Here is a 12,642-nt window from a genome sequence, read left to right on the forward strand (position 1 = left end):
CCCTACATTCTGCAGAGTTAGCCCATGGAATTTGTTACCAGATTGGAAGAAAAATACCAGACATGTACACACACAATTTTCCATGGAAAGCTTGTTGTTTAGTTTATCATTCAGCATACAAATCCAGAGTTGCAGTGTTTATTATTCTGCTTAGGCAAATCCAATCTGACTGTTTGTCTCACCTAACTCTTGGTATATACATGTTAGATGAAAAAATGGGGCACTGGGGATGAAGGTTTACCTTTCTTGGCTCCTTCACTCTGGCTTAAGTGAAACATCTGGAGCAAGGAGGAAACTTTTCCTTCCTGTAGACCAACTAAATACTGCCCAAGCTGTTTCTTCAGTGAATACATCAGGAGCCTGATGTTTAGACTTTTTTACTGTTTGAAAGTGTTGATATTACAAGACCACCCCCAGCTTGTACCCGCATGAGCAGGCTGGTGGAGTTAACATTGTATGAGCTGACCAGTGTAACATGCAGAACATAGGCAAGCTCACCAATAAGAGCCATAACCCTTGCAGAGTCCCATCTCTAAATAAGTGCTATGGCTTGGTTCAAAATGCCCTCTTTGCGTTCAGCTCCACAGCAAAGCTCAATTCAATTTTTTTATTTTAGCCACTCTTCCAAAAGTGACATTAGTTCTTCTGACAGGAGAGAGCACTTCATCATCTCTAAAAGCATAATCTGACAATAGGCTAACAGGCTCAGAATGTGATCTGAAGTTGTGAAACAATTGCTTTGATGGCTTTCCTCAGCTTGGTTACAAGAAACCTTGCTTGACAATTTATTTTGAACATCTGGCCTGCTCTTATTGAGCATCTATTTATAAAGCTGGCCTCAACAAAACTCTCATAGAAATGCCTGTCTTCAATCAGTTTGTGTGTGTCTTGTGGCAACAGAATATTTTACAGACATTAGTTCCTAATTGTCCAGAGTTTTCTTATACAAATCAGCATTCCTTTCTGGTGCTACTTTATTTATATATGTTTTTTATTAACAGAGCTGTTTCTGCATACAACATAAATGAAAACAACTCTATTAGAGAATATGTGAGTCATTGCCATAATTTAATTAAATAAATTATTTCAGGATCTCAGACAAGGCTTGAAAAGGCACTAACAAACAGCTAGCAATTCCTTACAATACAAACCACTTCTTCCTTTTTTTTTCTACATTTGTATTAAGTTAATGTAAAAATCCTCTGGCTTCACCAAAGATAGAGAAGTAATTGTATGCACGTTTGGAGAGAAAATATCAGGGTGAGAGGGGAAAAAGAGAAAGCACAGTTCATGGTCAGGAATAAAAATAAAGCATGGAAAAGTTTGATGTACTATTGCTATTACAAGGATACATCACGCATCAAGTGAAGGCATATTGAGGAATTATGACAGTTCTGTGTTTATCATGTATTGTACTCATCATACATTTTTGCTTTCACAAAGATCCTCCTATTCCTTTTCCTGAAGCCTGATGCTGTTGAATCAGAAAGATGCCTCTCTTTATGAGCATTTTCTTGCTCTGGTATAAATGACAAAACCCTTTGTCCCCTCATATTCATTCAGAACAGGCTGGATATCTGTATTTCATTAAATCCATGCAACACATTTTGTCCTTGCACCAACTAGAGTACGTAAACTGGAAAAATGGTGGGTAGATTGATGGGGTATTCTTAATGGGAAAGAACTTAGAGATTCTCGTCCCATTGAAGTCAAGGAAAAGCTTGCATTTGATGTAAGCAGAATAATATTTTTTCCCCTAAGATCTGACTACAAGTTTAGTTGAGTCATTTCAAAATTGAGCTTTAGATTCATCTATTGGTGAAAGACAAAAGAGGGGATTACATTTTTTGTATTTTGATTTGCTTGTGCCTTTCAGTATTGTAAGAATTACATGCAATTATGTTGCCTGACCAACAGAGTGGCCTTCTATGATGGAGTGACTGTATCAGTGGACAAGGGAAGAGCTCCAGATGTCATCTATCTGGATTTCTACAAGGCCTATGACACAGTCCCCTACAACGTCCTTCTCTCTGAAATGGAGAAAGGTAGACTTCATGGATGTACTGATTGGTGGATGAGGAATTAGTTCTATGATTGCATCCAGAGGGTCAATGGCTAGATGTCCAGATGAAGATAAGTGACAAGTGGTATCCCTTAGGGGTCCCTATTGGGTGTAGTACAGTTTAATTTCTTAATCAATTACATAGACAGTGGGATTGAGTGCACCCTCAGGAAGAATACAGATGTCACCAAGTTGAACAGTGAAGTTGATGCTCCTAAGGATGACATCCAGAGGGGCCCTGGAAAAGCTCAAGAAATGGGTCTATATGAACCTCATGACATTCAACAAGGCCAAGTGCAAGGTCCTGCACCTGGACTGGGCAATCCCCAGTATCAGTACGTGCTGGGGGATGAAGGGATTGAGAGCAGCCCTGTGGAGAAGGACTTGGATATACTGGTGGTTGAAAAGCTGGACTTGAGCTGACTATGCGCGGTCACAACCTAGAAAGCCAACTGTACCCTGGGCTGCATCAAAAGAAGCCCAGCGTGTCGAGGGAGGTCATTCTCCCACTCCACTCTCCTCTTGTGAGACCCCACTTGGAGTCCAGTGTGTCCAGTTCTGGAGCCCTTAACACAGGAAGGACATGGAGCTGCTGGAGCAAGTTCAGAGGAGGGCCACAAAGATGATCAGAGGGCTGGAGGACCTCTTTTCTGAAGAAAGGCTGAGAGAGATGGGGTTGTTCAGCCTGGAGAAGAGAAGGTTCAGGGGACCAACAAGAACATCGAGGATAGACTTTTAACAGTGAGGGGACAAGTGGTAATGGTTTTAAACTAAAAGAGGTGAGATTCAGGCTAGATATAAGGAAGAAAACTTTTACGATGCATGTGATTAAACATGGCACAAGTTGCCAAGAGAGGCTGTAGATGCCCTGTCCATGGAAACACTCAAGGTCAGGTTGGACAAGGCTGATCTAGTTGAAGATGCCACTGCTCACTGCAGGGGGTATTGGACTAGATGATCTTTGAAGTCTATTCCAACCAAAAGAATTCTATTAATCTATGTGGCATAAAATCATATACATGTAATTATTTCAGTGCCTCTGTTTTGGATGATCCCTGGAAATGCCTTTAAGCTGAGAATACTAAGTGATCCCTACGAGATGCAGCACACCCTGCACTTAAGAAAAAGTTGTGAGTAATGTCTTTCACATGCTTTAATAATTTTTAAGTTAAAAATTAGTTTTAGAGTAGGAATTATATTCACTTTCACTAGCCTCTCATATTATATATATATATAAAACTCCAAATGGTTTTCCTGTAGGAAGAAAACTCTACTATTGGTATAATGTAGGTCTAAGAATCTGGCTTGTCAGGAAAGCTTTCTGGTAGCAGAGTGCAGTGTTTCTGCATGAAACTCAAATGTCTGCAAGTGAGCATCTATAATTACTCTACCTATTGCTCTGTCTGTCATTAGTCCCATAAGAAGCAATAAATATAAATTGAAGGAGAATATATCAGTATTCCACTTCCAGGTATGTAACAGCTGGTCAAGACTGAGGGACATCGACACTAAAAACTATAAATTCTACTAGAATTTGGGCCACTTCCCATCATTTTGACTTTCTCACATTAATCATCACTGCAATTGAGACCACAGGAGCTCAGGTGTGCTTCTGAACATATCCACACGTTGACCTGTCCTGGACTCTCACTGGGGCCTGGAGTAGTGACAGCCAGAAAGCTATGATTTATATAGCACTGTCATAATTAGGGCAGAGCTCACAAGTGCTGCTAGAGTTTGGGCTGTGTCAGTGTTTTCAGTAGAAATCTTTGTTCTTAGTGGTTTATAAATGTGGCCGTTAAATGTCATTCCAGGCTGCAATTTGGCATACAAGTTGTCAGCACCAAGGGGAATCTTACAACAAAATGCAAAATCTGTTTGGTGCTTTGGAAGTAATTTGGGTATGTACTCATGTGCATTCACACAAGCAGCTCTGCCCATCACCACAAGTCTGGAATAGGACATGGATAACATCAGTCACATGTGATGTTCAACCCATATGTTTAAAAAATGCAACTCCCCTCTCCTGGCTGTTGCTCACACCAAGGACAAAAGCAGAACTCTTCTCCCCTATGTAGCTTTAGGGGGCTACCTGGTGTTCTTGACCCAGCACCTATTTTACTCTGTAAAGCCGGAGTGGGGAGGGTTCCTCTCACTTTCTGAGGCCCACTCAGCCTTTAGGCACACACTGAGATTTGGCTGAGACCTGGAAAGATGTTGTGGGGACTGGAGCAGACTGAGCTGAGCTACTCGCCCTCACCTGGCCTTGTCTCAACAGCATTGGTCTCAACTAGCTCTTCCTGGGCCACACCCTGTGTTTCTCCCATTCCTGTATGAGAGCCATTCCCAGCCCGTCCCACAGTCCTCCTCCCTGGTCACATCTGAGACCATGTAGGGACTTGGGCTGCTGGAGGAATGTCTGTCACAGGGTGGTTGGTTGTGATTAAGGGCGAAGTACCTAATCTCCCTGTTGCTAAGGTTGCCTTTTGCTCAACAGGAGGTTGAGTACATGCCTAACTCTCAGGGCTGCTGAAATACCAGCTCTGAGTATCACAGATGTGCCTGTAAATAACTGCCTAGATCTAAGAGCATGCCCATGAATGAAAAATCATTCATTGAATATTTTCAGAAAGTGAACGGAAAGAATAAGAAAGGAGGAAGCAAATTCATGGTTTTGAATTACTCTACTTTTTGGTAACATTCCCTATGCTCCTAGTACATGTCACAAACCCACCTGAAAGTCAGAAGCACAGAATAACAAATTATGTGTATGCAACATGTGAGAGTAGTAACCTCCAGACATTAAGCAGCTCGCACACTGATAACATTTTGAAAACATGCTTCTTTCCACAAGCTTTCCTTTCTAATCAGAAAAGTATCCAGTCGGTGTAGCTGTAAAGGAAGGAGTGCAGGAACCAAGGGATCACAAAACATGAGGTATGAAGAAGTGCTCATTTCGATTGGTCAGCATGAGCATTCTTATTTATGATATGTTATAAAAGTTTTATTGCCCGTTTTACAACTCTAGATGCCCAAAGTTTGATTGAACCAGAGAACATGCCAGTAATGTTCATTGCCATCAGGTCTAGATTTTCACGTTCTGGAAGTCATGACAACTTAGCCTAGACATTTTCCAAGCAATTTCTTAGTGAATGTGAATTCTTCAGGTACCTGGGAGAAAGTCTGCACCGTGACTTGTAATGCTCTCAGGAGCTGAGGAGAAAACTAGAATCCTGAGTATCTACCGGTAAACAGGAAAAAACACTTGAGTTATTATTAACTGGATATGTCTCTATTTCTATTGACCTACACTGGAACCTGTAATCTAAACTGCTGGGTAATTTTAAAATCATCACCAATGTGCTTTGCCATTAGAAGCACTGAAGTCTCATCTGAGCCAGCATGGGAGTTCATTTAGCCTGACTGGCCATGGGAAAGGTTGTCTCCCTTGCTGGAGCATACCAGGCATTGCTGGAGGGGTTTCCTTTATCTTCCAGTCCCCGTACCTCAAGCTGTGGGTAGAAATATTCCTAAAGTAGGGATTCAGGAAGAAAATGTACCTCTCTTCCTCTCATGAGAAGGCTGAGGCACTGAACCTTTTTTTCCCTGACCTCCTTCAGCTTTTGCAGTTCTCCTGGCACGGTAGGAGGCCAGCAAGGGTTTGCTGCCTGCCTTTCCTTCCCTCCCTGGCATGGCAGGGTTTCCCAAACATTGTTTTCAGCCTGGTGTAGTTCTCCTGTACACTTGTGGGGCACATCACTCCCCATTTGGCATAGGTGGGTGTGCAGGTGGAAGGTTTTGCTGACTTACTGGGTGTCACTGCTCTGATCTGGAATTAACAGAATGAAGTTTTTTTACATTGAAAAATTAAAGCTGATTTTTAAAATTAAGCTCCTTGTGACTTGGGCAGTGGGCTGAAAGAAAACAGGAGTAAGAAATGTACCATTGTACTGGCAGATTTAGAGACCTCGCATGTTTTTCTGTTTTGTTTCCTCAGGGGGGAGAGAGAAGAGGCCATGGCAGTAAGCTGAAGGCAGTCAGCTTTGTTTTACTGACTATACTGGATTTGGCCATATAGCTCTGCACTAAGTTCCTTAAAATCCACAGTTATTGGGAGAGGGAGGGAACCAAGGCTAGAGAGGCAGTTAGTAATCTCAGTTAATTAAATTTAACTCACTTCCTTCAGTTCCTTAAAATTCCCTGCGAAACTTCACTACATACATGTCCTGATCAGCCTTCTTCATGCATGTGTTCCTCCTGTGCATGACGATGCATCATGTCCTGTCTCACAGACATCAGAGCTTCACACTGATCTTGGAGGAGGCCAACAGCAATGCTGCACCAGCAAATGCAGGAGCATTCCCCGCACTTCCTCTGGATTCACAGCTCCCGCTGAGGAAGAGCAATGTGGGGACAGGGCAGCAAAACAGACACACCCAATCAAAAAGCAGTCAGTGCAGAGGCCCTGCCCAGCAACCAGCTGTCCCACGTTCCAGGAAAATTTTCCAAATTAACTACTGGGGATGCATCAACACACAGAAGTGCCTTTTATACCCTAATTATTTTATAGCATACAATGCAGTATCTTGTGCTGTTAAGCTATTTGTTTACCAAGCATCTAAAGTTGCTGGCTGCAGAAAAGCCACACGAGCATATTGTGTTTAGATTTTAAGCCAAGGTGCCTTATGGTACTTAGCTGCTAAATTAGATAAGCTTTCTGCATTCTGTGGTGTTACATGAGCATGCAAGATCTCAGACTTTGGTCCTGTATCTTCTAGTGAATGGATTTATATTCAATGTCAAGGAAAACAAAAGTAATGTAACGAAAAAAAAAAAAAAATATAAATATATATAGCAAGATCTCAGACTTTGGTCCTGTATCTTCTAGTGAATGGATTTATATTCAATGGTAAGGAAAACAAAAAGAATGTAAACAAAAAAAAAAAAAATATATATATATATATAATGCATCCCATTTGTTGCTGTGTTCTTTCCTTTGTTTTTCAAATTCACCAGAAACAAAAAGCTGTGAAAAGAATGAGCCTAATCTTTAAAACAGAACAGGAATATGCTTAATTTCACTTGCTTGGTACACAAAGGTTTTACCACTGATAAATTTTTTGACTGCTAGGAAGGAAACAATGGAAAAATATAAAGCCTTTTTGGAATAAACAAGAATGTAAATCATTCAGAGTTCAGACAATGCTCAGCTCAGGAATGCATCAGCTTCAGAAAAGATTAATAAACCAGTATTTCTTTCTTGTGCTCTTCTTTGGAGAAAACAGCTGGCTTTGATTAAGTAAATGAAGATCAAAAGAACAGAGATAGAAACATATTGAATACCTGATCCAGGGTAGGTGTAACTGCTAAAAGATAAAATTGCCTCCTCTATGTCTCTAGTTGTGGGATGTATGTATTTTTTTAAGATGTATAGGATTGTTTATAGTGATTATGTATGGTAGGGATTCAAAGTACTTAACTGACTTAATAACTAATCTAGCAGGACCATCTGTGTATAACAGAAATTACAATTGTATAAAGTGAATAATGCTGTGAATTAATCTAGTGGCAGAGAACCAGTTGCATATCTAGATATCCTGTCTTTATTGTTGCATGTTGAATCAGCCTAGGGAACAGCAGAGCCAGATAATAGCCCTTGTCTTGCCAATGTGTTTTAAAAGCAAAGAGTGAAAAATGGGGTGGAGATACAGGACAAGAAATGTAGCTTGTCATTGATGCTGTGGTCAATGAGGTTTGAAATGCAAGCAGAGACACAGTAGGTGAGAAGTAGGACAGAAAGATTGACTTTAACAAGTCAGAAAAATGTATGATGACAGAAACTATCAACCTCAGAAAAGCCAGGCAATTCCCCTGTAGTACATTTGAGACATTTATATTTATTTAATACAGATATTCCTTTTAAGATACAGACTCAGAAAGAGTGCCTGTTCATTCTTACATTAATTATTATTTGAATGCATTTTAGATTATTTTCCATGAACAGCTATTGACTTTTTTTTTAATCTCAGGAACCTCACTCACTTGCAAGTATTATTGCTGGTGACTTCTCTTTGCCACTCTGATTTTGGATAATGAGCCTTAATAGGAGACATGCTGTTCCCTGGATGAGACAAAATGTTCTCACAACTTAACAGATATTTCCATTGTAAGCTTGGCTCACATGATCAGTGGTGAATAAGCTCCTGAAGTATATTATGCCATCCACTTGTGACTCACCTGCCACATTCTGTTTTTAAAATAATGTGGAATAAATTAGGGAGCAATTGAAACAGAAATCTTAGGGTTTAAGCTGCAGAGAGGAAAAAAAAAAAAAAAAAAGAAAAAAGAAGCCTGAAGTCCTTCAGTTTTTATCTTCATTTCCATTTAGTTCTCCATTTCCTACGTCTAAAATGAATCCTGTAAACTTCTCTGTGCCTCTGCAGTTTAAATACAGGAATAGTTCCACTAACTTAAAAGGAACAAATAATATCATTTACTTTAAGCAGAAGATTAAATATTAATTAGGTGAATGCCCCCATAAGAATTACCAAAATAAAAAGTGTGTGTGTTTGAGAATATTTTTATTTTTTTTTTTGTTAAAGAGAGACTTGAAGTATTTTTTTTAAGCAGCTGCCATTATCAGTTCTCTAACAAGAAATATGGGAACTCTGCCACTGCTGGTTTACTTGACAAAAACATGGAAAATGTAATCTGTAGTGATGAAAGGACCATAAGATTATCACATGATTAATTTTTGCCAGATCCTGATTTATCTCCAAACCCAAACCTTCATCAGAACTCAGACACTCAGATTCACCAATATTCCTAAAAATCCTGTTAGATCATACCCACTACTAGAGGGGGAAACTGTGACTCGAGACCTCATGCAGTAATGTCTAGCCCAAAACCACTTTACAAATGTAGAAAGTGGGTGGAACCATGGGATTGGGAATACAGTTAAAAGGAAGGGATGACGCCTCAGTGTCCTTTGACTGCTGTTGTGGGCAGGACTGAACTAATGCACGTGGTTTACACAGGAATAAATGTTTGGGGTTTTTTTCTAATTTGCATTGCCTTAAGACTGCAGGAGTCCTCATTACAGTCCAATATCCTATTTGATTAGAAAATTTAGGAAAAAAAAAAAAAAATGTTTTGGGACAAATTCTGAAAATCTAAGTGTGTTTCTGATGCAGCACAGCATCCTTGAGCTGTTTCTAACCAGCCTCCTTTGGAGAACAGAGGGATTCTAGGCAGCCCTGAGCTGGGTAGGGTATGAAACATGTATTTAAACCCAACCAAATTTTAAAACTAGGCAAAGAAGCACTAACATAAATATTAGATGAACACTATTAAAGACACCATCAGAACATGGCTGATTCTGCCTTGCAATTTTAATTTAAATCAGAGATCAGTTTTCACTTATGTTATTGATGAAGTCTCTCTTAACTGGAATGGATGGGGAACCATTTAAAAAACACTATTGGACATCATACATATGGTTAACATTTTAAATAATCTTGGTTTCTTCTGTGTGATCACTATTGATCCATATTATAAAATAAACAGTTCTCATTTTTAATATTAACAACACAGTTCTGTAATCTGGCATAAGAGTTGTGAATTGTTTGCATTCATATTGTTTCTCATATCTCATATGGTTTCAAATTATGTTTGTACAATTAAAATCACAGATTAAAATAAATGTTGCTAAAAAAAAAAAGGCTAGGAATTTGCATTTAAAATTTATGACTGTTTGCAGCAGTACCTGTCCAAGTAAATTAAAGTTTAGGGTTAACAGAAATTGATTAATTCAGTTTAAACCTCAGATTAGCTTTAAGAATAAGGTCCTGGAGGAGCAAAACCCAGCAGTGGTCACCAAATGTTTGTGTGAAAGGGATCTTTAATGTTAGCTTCTGATTTCCACAGTTTTTAATATCTCAAAGTTTGCTATAATCAGGCATAGGAATTGAGGCCAAAACAAACAGGCACAATGTAGGAACAATCATGAGCAAACATTCTTAGAGGTACCCTAGCTTATGTGAGAAGCTTCCCAATCCCTCTAGCAACTTGGAGCACAGGTGGCATAAAGCTACTGTTCTTCCTCTTGGGTGATGCTTCCTGAAGGATAAGATAGAATCATTTCCATACATAGTAAATCAGTATGCCTGCATGAATAGGAATGATTTTACAAAATCAGCCTAAAGTTCATGGATTAAATGTGTTATCTAATACAGAGGTTAATATGTGTGATTTTCCTCTGTTCACAAAACTTCCTCCAATCCCTGGACTTATTCTCCATCTAGAAACTAACCTATGTTGACCTGTCTGAGCCTGTGTGAGCCCACGCTGGGGTGGTACAGCTGCAGACCTAGAGTAATATTTATTTGTCTCCTAGTATCTTTTGCATTTCTTTTGTCAGATCTCAAAAGCATTTCTTTATTGATCTGTGAGTGCTTTGGATTTGTCAGGAGGTAGGCACTGAGTGAAATTAGCACCCAACAAATCTCCATTGGGCACATTCAAACTCATGGTATTACAAGGGGGTGTTGGAGAAAAGGGTGTCTGAGGAGTGTTTATAATCAAAAGCTCCTTCCGTTTGCTTTAGTCCATTTTTCCATGCAATCACTCACTTCACAGACTAGTGAGTACAGGCTTTCTTGAAGAGTTTTTACCAAGAACTTTACATTGTGACTGGATTATAGATGTTAAAATTGCATTAGGTGTGGAATGTAAAGGGAGTACAAGAGTAGGGAGCCCTTTGAAGACTAAATCAGACACTGTGCCTTTGATTCTAGCTATTTTGCATATCATGACATATGGACTAGGTAATTCAAAATCCTTCTCAGACAAAATCAGGGACAATCAGTAGAGATTTCCCATGTTTATTTCTCTGGAAGCAAAGATCTTTATTAACTGATCCAAAGATTGCAATGGTCCTTCAGCCCCAGCTATGCTCTCACACAGAGATAATGCTGAGTATCTCACCTGACTGAGGAGCATAAAGAACACACTTTGCTAATGCTGTCCTAACAGTAGATTTCAACATAACTAATCCTAAGGGGTTTTTGTGTTGGTTTTTTTTTATTATTGTGTGTGTGCAAACAAATAAATGTGGATGTGCATGTTCCTTCCTATACAGCTTTCTGTGAAGACACTGGGTGGGGTGGACTCATTCTTCCCATTCCTGAACACTCTTTTAAAGGATTCTTCAGGACTGTGTCTTGTTACCTTCAAACACAGTGCTTGTCTTCTGGAGATGTGCCAGAGAAGCTAAGAAGAGTGCTGCATCACAAGGATGTGTAAAACCAGAGAACTTGACAGCATGTAGATCCAGACATGGACACAAAGCCCAGACTGAGCAGCCTGGCAACTTTCCGTGAGTTATCAATGAAACAGTGAGACACATGAGTCTATCACAAATCCAGCACACAATATGCTTAGGAGAAATCCTTGATTTCATACACTTGGTACAAAACCAACCAGTACACTGCAGCACAGGCTGGCTTACACAGCACACATAAACGGTGCTCCCTGAAGGGTCTATGATGGGTGGTGATCATGCAGGTTGGGAGAGGATTAATAAAACAAGAGAAAAGGCAATTATATATATATATATAAAAACTATTAGAATTAGTCTCTGTGTGTATAAGTGTACAGATAAATGTGGTCTCCTGTCCAAAAAGGACAGCCTACTTATTCAATCTTATGTTTCTGCTCTAGAGCAATGTTCTCACAGCAAGGTACGAGGCAGCTTCTGTAAGAAACTCTGCAGGTAGCACCTCTGAAAATCTCCCCAGCTCACAAACATGCTACAACAACAGTTAAGATTGCCTGAAATGCCCTCCTCAATCACAGGTGCTGTATGCACTTTTTCAAACCTGGGCATTCAATCCAGGGTCATTAAATAACCTGAAAAGTTCAAAGCCATGCAAGTTCTAAGGTCAACTTTTCAAAAACCAAGGAGAAAGTTCAACTTTCATTTCTGCTAATGTGGATTTATTCAGTAATATGCTAGAAACTTTTCCTGATGCACAAGTAACATGGTACTATAATGAAAGATTTTTCAATTTCTTTAGAAACATTACCTTTTCTAAACCTCCTTATTCCTAGTTGCATTTTGAGACACATTAGATACCAAAAAAAAATAGTAATAACATTTAGGGTTTTATCTGTATTCTTAATTGAAAATGTGTACAATAGCAGTAAAAAAGCAAATGCACTGTAAAAATGAGTGCATATTTAGAGCGGGCACATTTAAAAATAGAAGTTGACTTAGCTAAGATTGCAAGTTTTTTAATCTATGCTGAGTGGTTCTAGTAATATCCTTTATTAACCAAGTCATATCACATGGCAATGTGTAAGGACATTGTGAAAAGGTAGGTGCTGGTCTCTTCTCACAAGGAACTGGTGACAGAACAAGAGGAAATGGCCTCGAGCAGCTCCACGGGAGGTTTAGACCATACACTGGGAAGAACTTTTTCACTCAAAGCGTTGTCAGACATTGGAACAGGCTGCCTGGGGTGGGGGGCTGGTTAAGTCACCGTTCCTGGATGTGTTTAAAAGTCATCTAGATGTGGTGC

This window comes from Chaetura pelagica, unplaced genomic scaffold (assembly GCF_000747805.2).
Source record: "Chaetura pelagica isolate M959 unplaced genomic scaffold, ChaPel_1.0 scaffold76, whole genome shotgun sequence".
NCBI classification, from domain to species: domain Eukaryota; kingdom Metazoa; phylum Chordata; class Aves; order Apodiformes; family Apodidae; genus Chaetura; species Chaetura pelagica.